Source organism: Phoenix dactylifera, chromosome 8, assembly GCF_009389715.1.
Source record: "Phoenix dactylifera cultivar Barhee BC4 chromosome 8, palm_55x_up_171113_PBpolish2nd_filt_p, whole genome shotgun sequence".
NCBI classification, from domain to species: domain Eukaryota; kingdom Viridiplantae; phylum Streptophyta; class Magnoliopsida; order Arecales; family Arecaceae; genus Phoenix; species Phoenix dactylifera.
In genome coordinates, this window is record NC_052399.1 from 12,227,390 (window position 1) to 12,241,577 (window position 14,188).

The window sequence follows — 14,188 nt, forward strand, 5'->3', positions numbered from 1 at the left end:
GGCCACTGTTCCAAATTTGAATTAAAGTGCATGCCTTGACTGGGAGTCGACTCGGCTTAACCTGGAGTCGACTCGCCAACTTCTGGAGCTGACCTGGCAATTTCGGAGTCGGCTCATCCACTGAAGTCCGTGGATCCAATTTTGAATTTTGTCCTCTCGAGTCGACTCGACTGTCCTGGGAGTCGACTCGAATCTCAGAGCCCGAACTCCCGATCCTCTGTCTTTTGGCTCGTCCAGTCTTGGAGTCGACTCGAACTTCCTTGGAGTCGACTCGGCTCTCAGTTTGCGAAACACAGCCTTCTGCCATCTTGGTGTAGCGCTGCCTTGGAGTCGACTCGAGCTGTCTGGGAGTCGACTCGAATCTCAGAGGCAGTAACTTGGTTTTCTGTCTGTTGATGGTCGCGGAGTCTCGGAGTCGACTCGTGCAATGCGGGAGTCGACTCGAATCTCAGAGTCCCAAAAATGCTCTCTGACTTTTTCCTTGTGTTCCGCTGAGAGTCGACTCTTGCTTTCTTTGAAGTCGACCTACCAACCATCGGAGTCGACTCGCGTTCCACTGGAGTCGACTCGAATCTCAGACCCGAAAACTGCTCTCTGACTTTTCTGCCTGTGACTCCTAGGAGTCGACTCATACTTCTCCGGAGTCGACTCATACTTCTCCGGAGTCGACTCGAATTTCACTGGAGTCGACTCGAAGACTGTTCTTTTGAATTTTTCTTTTGATTTTACTCCTCCAAATTGAATCCTTTGAACTTTAAGCTTGGGCCAATAAATTGTAGCTTTCTTCCAACTTGAGAGCTTTGGAGGCCTTCTTCTGTTCTTCCAACTTGCTATGTTCCTTGCAAAATAATTATCTTTCTCCTTGCAACATGAACATTAGTATCTATACTTCAAGATTTTGTGATCATCAAAATCAATCTATGAATCAATCTTTGGGTCATCAATCTCCCCCTTTTTGATGATGACAAAACTTGGAGTATATGCAATATAAAAGATATTGTTTTCTAGAAGTAATACATAGCTAAGTTGCATGGAGTAGAAAACATATATATTTAAAAAACATACTTCATGATAATGCTTTAGATTTAATCAGCTTAACACAATCAACATATTTAAATTTTAAGCTGATTTGTATTCAATTCAAAGTAATAAAGCATTCTGAGGTATATAGCATATACTTAGATATTTCTCCCCCTTTTTGACAACATCAAAAAGATAGTGAAACATTAAGCACAAAGATCAGAGCAGAACACATCGAGTGTGAATTCAAGAGGTTTTCTAATTTGATACCACAGATAGTTTTCTAATCAAGTGTAGGTGGAATCTTCCTTAGGTTAATTCAAGAAGTACTACAAATGATATTCAAGGAAAAACATGAGTGGAAATCTAACCTCTCTTCACTGAGTATGAAAGCTTGTTCATTTAAGACCTTTTGCCCAATCTATTAAGTATTTTATCAACCATGAGAGCAATTTAATTAATTTTCTTAATGACTTCAAAGTTCTTTTATGATAATAGGAGCATTGGGGCACAAATATCAAAATATACATTCATGCAATTTTTGATACATCTTAGAGCTCTTTTAAAGACTTTCTTTTATTTCTTTAGAAAATAAGCACAATTTGATACATAAAATAATGAATTTGCACAAAATTGAAGTTCCAAAAAGCAAGCCAATTAGAGCTCATTAGTGAAGTTCCAAAAATAGATTTTCTAAGAGATACTCAAGAAAATTTAACACATTATTCTTCCCCTTTTTCATTAAATTAGAGGCTCTTAAGATTTGCAATTTGGTTCAAGAGTGATGCATGAGATATACTAACCAAATAACACGCCTCAAGGTATATCATACAGATTTTCAGATTTAAATTTCAGATGATACATATTGGAGAGTATTAGAATCACTTTTCATTTAGTGTTCTTTCTCTCTCCTTTAGTTATAGATTTATGCGATTAAGTTCCATAAGACCTCTCCTTCTGAAATTTTCTTTCTCCCCCTCAATTGATCATTCCATTTAAGAGTTTAGAATCCTAAGATAATGTTCAATAAGATTGTCAATCTCAAAAATATATTTCAGCTTATTTTCATAAGACTCAAGGTTTGAGATAAGACAACCTTTATAGAACTCATCTCAAGGAAATTAAAGCATGTCTTGCAATATAAGGAGGTTCATCAAAATCAATCCATAAAATTCAAAGTATGCATCAAAATAAAGTGTCTTTGGGATAGGATACTGAATATCTAAAGCTCCCCCTCAAAAGATGCATTCTTCTTTAATCATTTTAATTGTTGAATTTCAGACTTTAGTGATAAACGTGAATAACACTGAAATTCTGTAATATCAAGAATGTAGAGTAATCTAGTATTATTCTAAAATTTGTAGTAATTACTCTTTCTAATCCTTTACGAACAAGTTATGCTTTCTCATAATCTTAGAGAAAATGTATAGAAATATTAATCAGAAAATGATTCATTTGAAGCTTAGTTTCTTTCAACCGCATTTACATTTTCTTTCTTTTAGAATCATTTGAGTGAGCTGAAATATTTCTAGCTTTAAGATCATTCACTCTATTGATAGAAGTGTTTAATAATGTAGGAGAGAAAAACATATAGATGATTATTGAAATATATATATTTTTAGAACTCAATTTCTTAATCATAGTTTTTCATGAAGCACAATAAATCTTTTTAATATCAAAATAAAATCATATATTTAGAAATTTTTGTTTGCAACCAAGATCATCGAAAGACACATCATTTGAACCGATATTAGTATACTTTGAAGATAAGAAATGATATGTTTCGGATGCGTATCGGAGCAATCACCAAAGGCATCAAAATTAATTCTGTTTTTCGTAAAGTAAGACTTTATTTAAAAATCACATTTAGTTTAAGTTTTTATACAAAATCAGATTCTGAATTACATAGAATTTTCAATAGAGGCTCTCAAACTCATACTTTGAGATATGTATCTTCCACATTATAGCTCATCTTAAATGATTACGATTGAAAATACATATTTCAAACATATAAGAGCATATTCAGAATCTTTGTATTAAATGTTGAGTTTTGGTATGAATTTGAACATTATATACCAAATTTAGGCAAGTTGAAGGATAGAATAAAATTTATTTTCCCTAAATAGAGATATCCTTCTCTTCTTCTTTATTCAACTTTCAGATTTTAGAGATGATTGCTAACAATAAATCTGAAATTTCTTTTCAATAAAACTAAGCAAAAAATGTTATGTAGTATTTCAAACATTCAATCAAGTTGTCCAAGTATGGGGTATTACAAAAGATATTGAGAACCCATAATTTAAAATATCATGCCACATGCAAAATATAGTGTGTGTTAAGTCATACATTAAAATATTAAGAACAAGCATGTCAAGTATCAAAATCAATTCTTTTCAAATAAACTCCCCCTATTTAAATATAATTTTGCACTGATTTCATCCTTAAAGTGTGTTTCCATGTGACTAAAAATTTGAATTGATTCTTTCTTGTATACTTTCATTTACTTTGTCTTTCATTTTTACTTTCTTATGCTCTATACTCTATTTACTCCCTATCCGGTGGAGTTGGGAAGGGGCACGAGGTACTACCACTAGCCTCCCTCGTGTGCCGTCCCTAATATGCCCTACACCGAATAGTTGGGTCAAATAGTGCCGGGTACTACCACTAGCCTCCCCATTGGCACCATCCCTATGATGAGCAATATAGAAAGGTTAAAATGTTCACTTCTAACTTTCCCTGTTTGAGTGTAATTAGTTACAGATTTTATCTCTTCCAAACGTCTCACAAATGTTCCGAGTATACTATGTTTGTTTTGCTTTTCCTTAAGATTGGAGTATTTGCCTTTACTCAGATTTTTCATCTCTTGAACAATGTCCATTTTCTTTTCTTTATCTCTCTCTCTTTTTGTTATTCTCAAGTAATTTTCATGAGAGAGCAGAATAGAGAATTAATCTTACGTATCATATATATGTATATCATGCAAACAACATTTTCATTATGCTCAAGAATTCATAATTTCTCACAAGTTATTTTAAATCAAAATTTTAAGCATAAACTTGTGTATTTCATAGTTATGGCATAGACAAAGATATATTATAGTTTGGGCAAGCCATGAAACAATTTCTAAAAGTATAAGTCAATCAATATATGTAGACATGATATCAAAAATTAATAGTTAGAGACCTTAATCATGTCATAATAAGATTTAAGTTATTGACTTTGCTCAAGAAGTATCTAGAATTATCAATTCATTCTCCATTCTTCAGTCAAATACCTACTAGATTTCTTACGTATGAACCTTTGGCTGAAGAAAGTCCTTTCTCTTGTTTGCATGTGAGAGTTTATTGTATCTTATGTGGAGGTGTCCTTCAAGCTGAAATCTCTCATTTTTCTTTCTTAAAGGAGAGTCATTAGTTTCTTTAACATACAGAGCATTCATCCAACATATATATATTTTTTAACTAGATGACTCAATATGAGGTATGATAATAATTGCATGTTGAGTCACTTTACTCAAGAGATTGCCTAAATGTAAGCAAGCACATATCATTTGAACTAAAGGGATAGATTCATTAACCAAGATAGTTCAATGACAATTTAGTTTAGATTCTATTTGCTTAAGATAATTATCAATAAGATATGTTAACTATGTTTTAATCAATTTATCTTAAACATTTGTTTCTATCAAAATTCAGATTATGATTTATTTGTTATCAATAAAATATGATTAATTAAAGTTAGATTGAAGTCTTGCACACGGTCACATAATGAGCATACAATCTGGTCTACTAGCTGTATGATAAAATAATTATTCTATCATGCTTCAATACAGCTTTAACACAATAGATCTACTTTGCTCATCCTTTTCAAACTCTACAAGATGGGGTCATAGATATACCTTCTTCATGCCAATCTTCTATAAGAGTTTTCTTATGGACTAATGTTGGTCAATGAAGATCCCTTTTCCTGTTTGTCTTAATTTGGAGTTTGAGAGAAGATGTTAATTTATTCATCATATTTCAAACTCACTTTGCAATATAACTCTTCATTAGTAGAACCAAAAATGATGTCATCAATGTGTGCTATGAGCAAGCAAGATATCATAGATTCTTCTTTTTGATGCATAGATTTATCACTATCTGTCGAAAAGGTTGCTTAAGCTTTTATAACACGCTTTTGATGCTTGTTTCAAATCATATATTGCTTTATCATATTTGTAATGAGTGTTTTCAAATATGGTGGTTATTTAACATATATCTTCTTTAATAAAGTAAGCACATAGGAGTCCATTCTACACACTCATTTGATAGAATATAAAGCTCATAAAGCAAGCAAATGATAATGGTGATCTTTACTTCTAATCATGCAAGAATTTCATCAAGATCTATTTCATCTTTTCTTGATTTAGTCTTTTAGTAGTCATCAATTTTTCTTCATTAAGTGCATTTCTGAAAAGCTCAATTTGGTTCTAATTATTAACATGTTTTCAGATTGTTATATGTAAAAGATTAACCATATACATATATAATTTGATTTTAGTATCTTGATAATAAATCATTAGTCTCATAAAGAATAAAATGAATTGATATTTCTGCAACTAAAATCTTTTCATTGAATATTCTATATGCATTGCTTGATGAATGATATCCAAGGATAGACATATCTCTATCAGATTTGGCATTACTTTCAAGAAACCATATCAAGTATAACATATACTACTGATAAATATGAAAGATATGCAATAGTTCATTTTCTATTTTTCAGAAGATCAAAAAGAGTTTTCATCAAACAAATAGATTTAATAGAAATCATATGTATGACAAGCAGTGATGATAGCTTTTAAAAAACATTTAAGTAGATGACTATCATACACAATTGTCTTTTCATTTCTTCAAGAATTCTATTAATCCTATTTTACTTATGGTGTCCTTGGTGCTGAAACAATTGTATTCAATATTATTTTCTATGCACAACTTGATAAAAAATTGGTTTTCAAGACTATCCCATGATACTTTTGCAAACCTTTTTCATTTGAACCCTTTTTGTGAGTTTGTGCCAATGCAGAAAATATTTCAATTTACGTGCCAAGAACAAAGCCAGTGTAAGCTTTTGAAAACTTAGTATTGGAAACAACATCATTAGATTTAGAAATTAATTTTGTTTGTTTCCTTAGTTAACATGCATAGCAAGCTTTGACCTTTTAGAAGATAATCTAAGTAAGGCAATGACAAGGTCTTTTGAGATTAAGTACATACTAGCATGAGTTGATTTTATATGCCAAAGATGGTTTCTTTAATCTTGGTATTCATAGTGCATATATTCAAAAGCATACCAAGTACACATTATCATTTAAACAATAATGCCATGGATAAAAACTCTCAATCAAGCATATAGAGAATTCATAGAGTTATTCTTAATAAATTGTTTAATCATTTAGCAACTTATCCAATAGTGAGTAAAGTATACTATAAAATGAAATGATTTGATTATATTTCCAAAAGTATTTTCTATATCACAAAATTGATCAATACTAGCAATTCATATCAAATATTAAAGCAAAAATAATGATAAGATGCAAGGATTACTGATTTCATTATTATTATTATTTCATTTAAAATTACTTTTCATAAGTATATTTTAAGTTTCATTTTTGATGTGTGTCTAGAGCACCCATTTGTATGAAGGTTCTATTTGTTCCATGGGTATCTTGGCACATCTATGTCTACATCCTCATATTTTCATTTTGGGTACCCAAGCTTGCTTGGGTCCTTGAGAGTTAGGACATATGGTTCCTTTTGGAACCCATATCTGTTTAATAGTAATAACCTTACCATTTGATTTAATTATACTAGAACGATAGGTAAAGTTGTTATTCCCACCCTTTTCATTTTTGAAATAAGTTATCTTATTTAATGGTTTGTTTGGTGAATTAATAACCTTTTTCTCTAGAGATTTATTGTTAAGTAAAGAAGTCAAGCCAAGTTTTGATTTATCATAAGTAACATATTGGCTTTCAAACATCATTTTTAATCGTTCTGAACTTACGGTGAATTTGTTAATAAAAGATTTTAATTGATTAATTTCTTTACTTAAGTTTTGATTTTCTTTAATTAAGCTATGATTTTTCTGAATCAATTCTTCTGAAAATGACCTTAAGCTTTCATTTTCAGAATTTAGTTTCTTAAGATTTTTATTCTTTACAGTTAATTTTCTACATTCACTATACAAATCATGAAAAGCATTTAATAATTCATCATAAGAGAATTCTTCTTGAAAATCATTTGAGGTAAGAGTAGATTCAGATTTTACCTTGTCTTCTTGTGCCATAAAGCACAAGTTGGTTACCTCTTGTAGTTCCTTGGAGCTAATATCATCATTGTTGCTCCTAACTTCTATTTTCTTGCTAGACTCTTTCTTGGTCAAGGCTCTCTTCCTTTTTACCTCTTTCTTCCTTTCTTCTTGCTTCCTCTTCTTCTTTGTCTTTAGGAAGCTGATTTGCCTCGGAGTCGACTCGGACCTTATTGGAGTCGACTCGGTGAACTTGAGAGTCGACTCTGAGATACTTGGAGTCGACTCGACTGAGGGAGATTCAACACCCTTTTCTGCAGTCTCATTGTTAGTATATAATTGAAGCACATGTGAGCTAGTCTGAGATTTATCATAAACATTTTCTAAAGTATCCCAGATCTCCTTAGCAGATAAGCATGCAGAAATTTCATTAAAATTTGTTTCTTTAATAGCACAGTATAATATGTTCATAGCATTAGCATTCAACTGTGCTAAGTCCTTTTCATTAAAAGTTTGAGAGAGTGTGTGAAGGTCATTTATTATGATTTTCCATAAGTAATAGTTTTGTGATTGAATAAAAACGCGCATGCGTATTTTCCAATGTGTATAGTTTAAGCCATTAAATAGTGGAGGTGTATCAATTGATTGTCCTTCTCCTAGAAAACTATCTATTTGAGTTGTCATGATCTTTGGCTCTAGTCGGTTAAGACTACAAATAATATTTGAGCACCTGCTCTGATACCACTTGTTGCCCAGTAGATACAACCCAAGAGGGAGGGTGAATTGGGTCTTTTAAAACTTTTAAACTACTTCTAGTACTTTTTGATTAATTATGCTAAGTTATATATATATGCGCAGTGAAAGTTAAACTTAGCAACAGTTTGATGTATAGAATGTGACTTGATTAAATATGCTTGCAACTAAAGGATGTCCAGATAAGAGTTAAGCAAGCAGTTTATCTAAGTAAGTGAGTGTGTTAGTTAGACAATAAGCAGAAGCATTACAAACACAACAAACATATAGTGGTTCGGTGCACCCCAGCACCTACATCCACTCCCCAAGACTTCTTGAGAATTTCACTATAATCCTACAGATTACAGCCGGTTGTTTTACAAGCTCACAACCCAACTTGTTGTTTTACGAGCGCACAACGAACTCGGTCGGTTTTCCCAGGCTCACCGACTAGAACCAACCCCGATTGTTTTTTCGGGCTCACAATCAAACCCTTACACGTTGGTTTTACCCTCGGCTCACCAACAAACCTAAACCTCTTGATTCAATCCCTTGATTGAATCAAGTTACAAGATATTAAAACGAAGAATAAAAACAAATCAAAGCTTCTTAAACAAGCAGATATGACAATATAAACAAATAGAGTAAAGAGAAGCCCTCAAACGAGTTTTGAAGATGGAGGAGCTCGGCTTCTTCTTTACTTGATCCTCCTCTGATTTGGCATGAAGTAGAGGATCCCCGAGGCAGCACACGGATGGAGAGGAAGCTTTCAGATTCACTTGGATGCTCTTCTTCTCTCTATTTCGTTTTGGATGGCCCTTTTGTGCTTGTGGGAGATTTCCTTTGTAATCTCTTTGAGAACTCTTTCCTAGATGATCTCTCCCACTTCCATGAGTTCTCCCCTAGCTCTCTTCTTGTTTTTATAGCTTTAGATGGCGTGGAAACAAGAATATAGCCGTTAGAGACAAGAAAAAGAGCCGTTGGACACAGTCTGCACTTCCTGACAATATTACCGTTGGGATCGGAGTCGACTCGCGCGATCAGGAGTCGACTCGCCTGTTGCAGGAGTCGGCTCGTGCTTTACTGGAGACGACTCGGCCAATGTTCCAAATTTGAATTAAAGTGCATGCCTTGACTGGGAGTCGACTCGGCTTAACCTGGAGTCGACTCGCCAACTTCTGGAGCTGACCTGGCAATTTTGGAGTCGGCTCATCCACTGAAGTCCGTGGATCTAATTTTGAATTTTGTCCTCTCGAGTCGACTCGACTGTCCTGGGAGTCGACTCGAATCTCAGAGCCCGAACTCCCGATCCTCTGTCTTTTGGCTCGTCCAGTCTTGGAGTCGACTCGAACTTCCTTGGAGTCGACTCGGCTCTCAGTTTGCAAAACACAGCCTACTGCCATCTTGGTGTAGCGCTGCCTTGGAGTCGACTCGAGCTGTCTGGGAGTCGACTCGAATCTCAGAGGCAGTAACTTGGTTTTCTGTCTGTTGATGGTCGCGGAGTCTCGGAGTCGACTCGTGCAATGCGGGAGTCGACTCGAATCTCAGAGTCCCAAAAATGCTCTCTGACTTTTTCCTTGTGTTCCGCTGAGAGTCGACTCTTGCTTTCTTTGGAGTCGACCTACCAACCATCGGAGTCGACTCGCGTTCCACTGGAGTCGACTCGAATCTCAGACCCGAAAACTGCTCTCTGACTTTTCTGCCTGTGACTCCTAGGAGTCGACTCATACTTCTCCGGAGTCGACTCGAATTTCACTGGAGTCGACTCGAAGACTGTTCTTTTGAATTTTTCTTTTGATTTTACTCCTCCAAATTGAATCCTTTGAACTTTAAGCTTGGGCCAATAAATTGTAGCTTTCTTCCAACTTGAGAGCTTTGGAGGCCTTCTTCTGTTCTTCCAACTTGCTATGTTCCTTGCAAAATAATTATCTTTCTCCTTGCAACATGAACATTAGTATCTATACTTTAAGGTTTTGTGATCATCAAAATCAATCTATGAATCAATCTTTGGGTCATCAGTTGCATTCTAGAATTCATAGCAAGATTCTAACTAATTCCATCACTTGACTTAAACGAGCTAACTCGAGTTCAACTGATCGATTTAACCCGATATACTAACCCAATCGAGTTCTTGCCAAATTACCCATCAATTCTACCTCTACTTTTATACCAATTAATGATTTTAGGGTCCAATTGACTTCGCTAAGACTAATTTGATTAATTTCTACATGTCTAAGTTGATTGGAGCTGACTTGCACTACCAGAAAACACGCGTATAGTGACGGAAAATTAGTGACGGACCGTTATCAGTCACTATTTGTGACGGATTAGTGACCGACAGAAATTTGGTCACCGTGGTGTAAACTTAGTGACAGATTAGTGACAGGCCGGTCACAGAATGCGCGGGTAGGATGGGCGCCAAAACTTAGTGACCATCGTAGTGACGGGATATCTGTCAGCAAAATGATAACCGAAATTGTAAACAGACAGTGACAAATTCAGCCGTTACAAATATCGTAATCTAAGTGTTTATAAATTTTTAAAAGATTATTTTTGGCAGTGACGGATTATTGACAAAAATTTCCGCCACCAAATTTAAATTTTAATTCCAAAAATATTAAAAATATTATTTTTGAGTAATTCTAAATTAAAAAAAGATAAAAGGAGGAAAATCCAAAATGAAACTAAGTGTGTCCGCCGTCCCGCCCAAATTCCTTCGATAACCCAAATTTCAATCGTTCTCCAGAAAACTAAAATTTTTCCTTCTTATTTTCAAATTTCATGGTGCCGATTATGATTCATTTGCATTCCTACTGCTGCTTTCCTGCAATGGGATTGGATTTCGGAAGAAGGTCTGGAATTTTTTTTTTGTCCTTGTTTGTGGGGAGCTGGGAGACATCAAGTTCGGTCCAATCAGCCTTATAGATAAAAAATAGTTTGATATGAAATTTGGCTTGCAGACCGACTTACCTCATCACTCCCCATCAGCCCGGTTGAACTTAAAACATTGGCTTCGTCCCGATTGGAGGGTTAGGGCTTTTGGCATCGCCACTTCCCCTTTCTTTTCTCCCCTCTCCTCTCCTCCACCTCCGCCCTCTCCTCTTCGGCTCCCCCTTGCCGACCATTTGTGCCTCCCCGTCGACGGTGACCACGGCTACATCACGCCCCCCGATCGGCCGATCCAACTCTCACCCGGGACGAGATCATCACGGCTACATCACCCCATCGACGCCCCCCTCCTTCTTGCTCGTCGGCTAGGGTTTTCAGAACCCACAACTGGTTCTTCCCCGAGCGAGGTAAACCCTAACCCCGTTTCTTTTTACCCCATGATAACAAAATAAAAGAAACGAAGAAGAGGAAGAGGAAGGGGGAAGGAACTTACCGAGAGTCTCCGCCTGTGGATCCGGCGCCGCGCTTGATCGCTGCCGTGGCCGCAGTTGTCGACGGCCGCGCTAGGGTTCTTCTTTCCCTCCTATCCGGGTTCTTTTCCTTCCCCTGCTGCAGGTAGGCAAGGCAGAGGGTCATTCCTCCCCCCTCTGCTGCGGGTAGTCCAGTCCCGATTGGCATTCTTCCTTCCCCTGTTGGTCGCGTTCTCTATGATGTTGAATTTTGTCCTCAAGGTCTCTCTCTCTCTCTCTCTCTCTCTCTCTCTTTCAGTATAGAGCTTATCCCTTCTTTTCCCTCTTGATTTTTGGGGTTTTCTTCGTTTTCTCCTGATATTATGTGGTAGATTTTATAATGGTGGTTAGGATTTGCGCTACATGTACCAAGGTTAGGGTTTTGGGTTGCCCTGGTCTTGAAGTTGCCGGATCTGGCTGTAGCTATATGAATAAAGAGAAGAGGGAAGAAAACTGGTCGGCTTGCTCTCCTTATTGTTGGCAACCCGCTTACCAAGCTTCCCACATTAATTTGTTCTTAAAATGTAGCTTCCTATTTTATTCTTTTTTATTTTTTGTGAGAAGGGCAGAAGAAGGAGATGGTGCATGTGTTAGCCATTTTTAGAGGACCTTCTCACACATCAAGAGCTATCTATTTTCTTTAATTTTTTAATGTTTTTATTAATTTTTCAAAGTGATGATATCTCGGCCATTATCCAGGCAAGCTGCTTTTTAATTGCTGCAGATTGTGTCATCAATGCCTACATCTGAGTCTTATTTTCTTTTAATCTGTCGCTCTATTGTTCCATGCTGTTCTCTATAATCTCTCTAATTACTTTTTTGGTTGTGTATTGCTATGAAACTTTTTGGCCCTCCTATGTTTTGGACTTCACACCTAAGTGCAACCAGTTTGATCTGGGATTATGGCTGATATGCCACCCAAACAATAATGGATATTTTTCAACTGTTAATTTATGTCTTCAGAAAATCAATAGTAACTTAACATATTCAATTTTACCATCAAATTAGAATGAGGTTGCAGAGCTTAATTACTGTAGAAAGAGCTTTATAAATATTTTAAGTAGGTGATAGATATGTCTTTACCCTGTTGCTGATCATCATAAAGATTGAAAACATATGGTCCTGGTATTTTGGATTGGGCTTTCAATCTCAGGATCGAAACGACACAAAGTCTTGTACTGTAGCAAATTCTTGTATTTTGGATTGAACAGCCTCATTACTTGCAGCGTTCGAAGCGGCAATTTCTTCTAGGCTCTTCCATACAACTTCACGTTTTGACTTAATCTCCTTTTCTTTAGATTCATCTTCTTCAAACTTCTTCAAGCACTCCATGAATAGCCCAGGATCATGATCAGAAAATATCTTATGAACATTTAGCGTGAGGCTCTGAACAGCTTGGTTCCAGTGAGACTTTGTATTTCTCTCCAAAGCAGGGAAGATAATTGGTAAAATCGCCTTACAGTTTTGTTTGATTAAGTTTTCAATATGATCATTGTTCCATAAAAATAACGCTCTCTCTGCAACCTGCAAAAGGACCACAAGACCGAGTTAGATGAGATTGTAGAAGATGTCATAAACTCAAGTTTCTACAATAAAACTCAATCAACTCAATGCTCGGCCAATGTTGAATCCAATTCATAGGGAGATGAATCATGATCATGGGATACTCCCTTTTGGTTTTGGTTTAAATATGGATGTTGTTATAGTTTGGGACTTTTTTTAGTTTTGCTTTGACTATGGATGTTGTCATTGGTTATTGTAATTTCGGTTAATAATTTCAGCTTCTCAGGTATGCCCTCATCTAATGTCACTCTTAACTTTTGCTCATGTTTTTATATTTCTGTAAGTAACTATGAACTGAATTGTAATGCTTTCTTTTTAACTTCAGATGGGATATACTTTGCTAAAGGAAACAGGTTAAGGAAAACAAAAAGGGGCAATGCTCTCTCTCTCTGTTTTTTTTTTGCCCCTCTGATGAATGGAATGAAACAGGTTAAAGGAAACAACAAGGGGCAATGCAAAAGCAAAGGGTCAAACCATACTGCTGGCTTTCTATCTGAACGAGTACAAGTTCTTATTCCGACTCCTTTCCGGTTGACAGAGTTGAAGTCATTTATGTCAGTCCATTGGAATCATATACTGACGACATTTATATATGTCTCTTGTATTCTGGAAAGAGATGTTGAATGAAAAGCTTTCAGCAGAACACTTTCATTGTTTTGTTTATGCATATGACTGGATGAGGCTCTAGCTTGTATTTTTCTTTTATTATGAGCCAATCAATGTACCAAATGTACCAGATTATTGGAATGTGACCAGTGACCAAATTTGGTTACTGAATTGTTTACCAAGTATTGTGACGAGCTAATATAAACTTAGTGACAGGATTTTGGTTTCTAAAAATTGATTTTGCTCAGTAAGTCAGTAACGGAATTAGTGACAAATTTAGTGACAAAATTTGTGACCATGTCTGTGACAACTAAATCTATCACTGAAGGTTGTGACAAATCAGTGACCAAATTTGTGACCGAATTCTATGACAAAATCAGTGACCAAGTTATCTTCGTCACTAACTCAATGACTGGTTAGTGACGGGAAATACGTAATTTCTTAAATATTTAATTTTTGGATTTGTAACGGCTTAGTGACGGCGGTTCTGTCACGGAGTTTAGTGACGGGAATTGCCGCCGTCATTGAGAATTTAGTGACGCGTGTTTTTGTAACTAATTTCGTGACGGGAGCTCTGGTCA

The 14,188-nt window shown here is 35.8% G+C and overlaps 1 non-coding gene across 1 annotated transcript; it reads left to right on the forward strand.

Moving 5' to 3' along the window:
• The first annotated feature begins 11,852 nt into the window (after nucleotides 1–11,852).
• LOC120111816 lies at nucleotides 11,853–11,947 on the forward strand. The gene has a single exon (XR_005513210.1). It is a non-coding gene; the product is annotated as a small nucleolar RNA snoR109 (small nucleolar RNA).
• The last annotated feature ends 2,241 nt before the right edge of the window (nucleotides 11,948–14,188 follow it).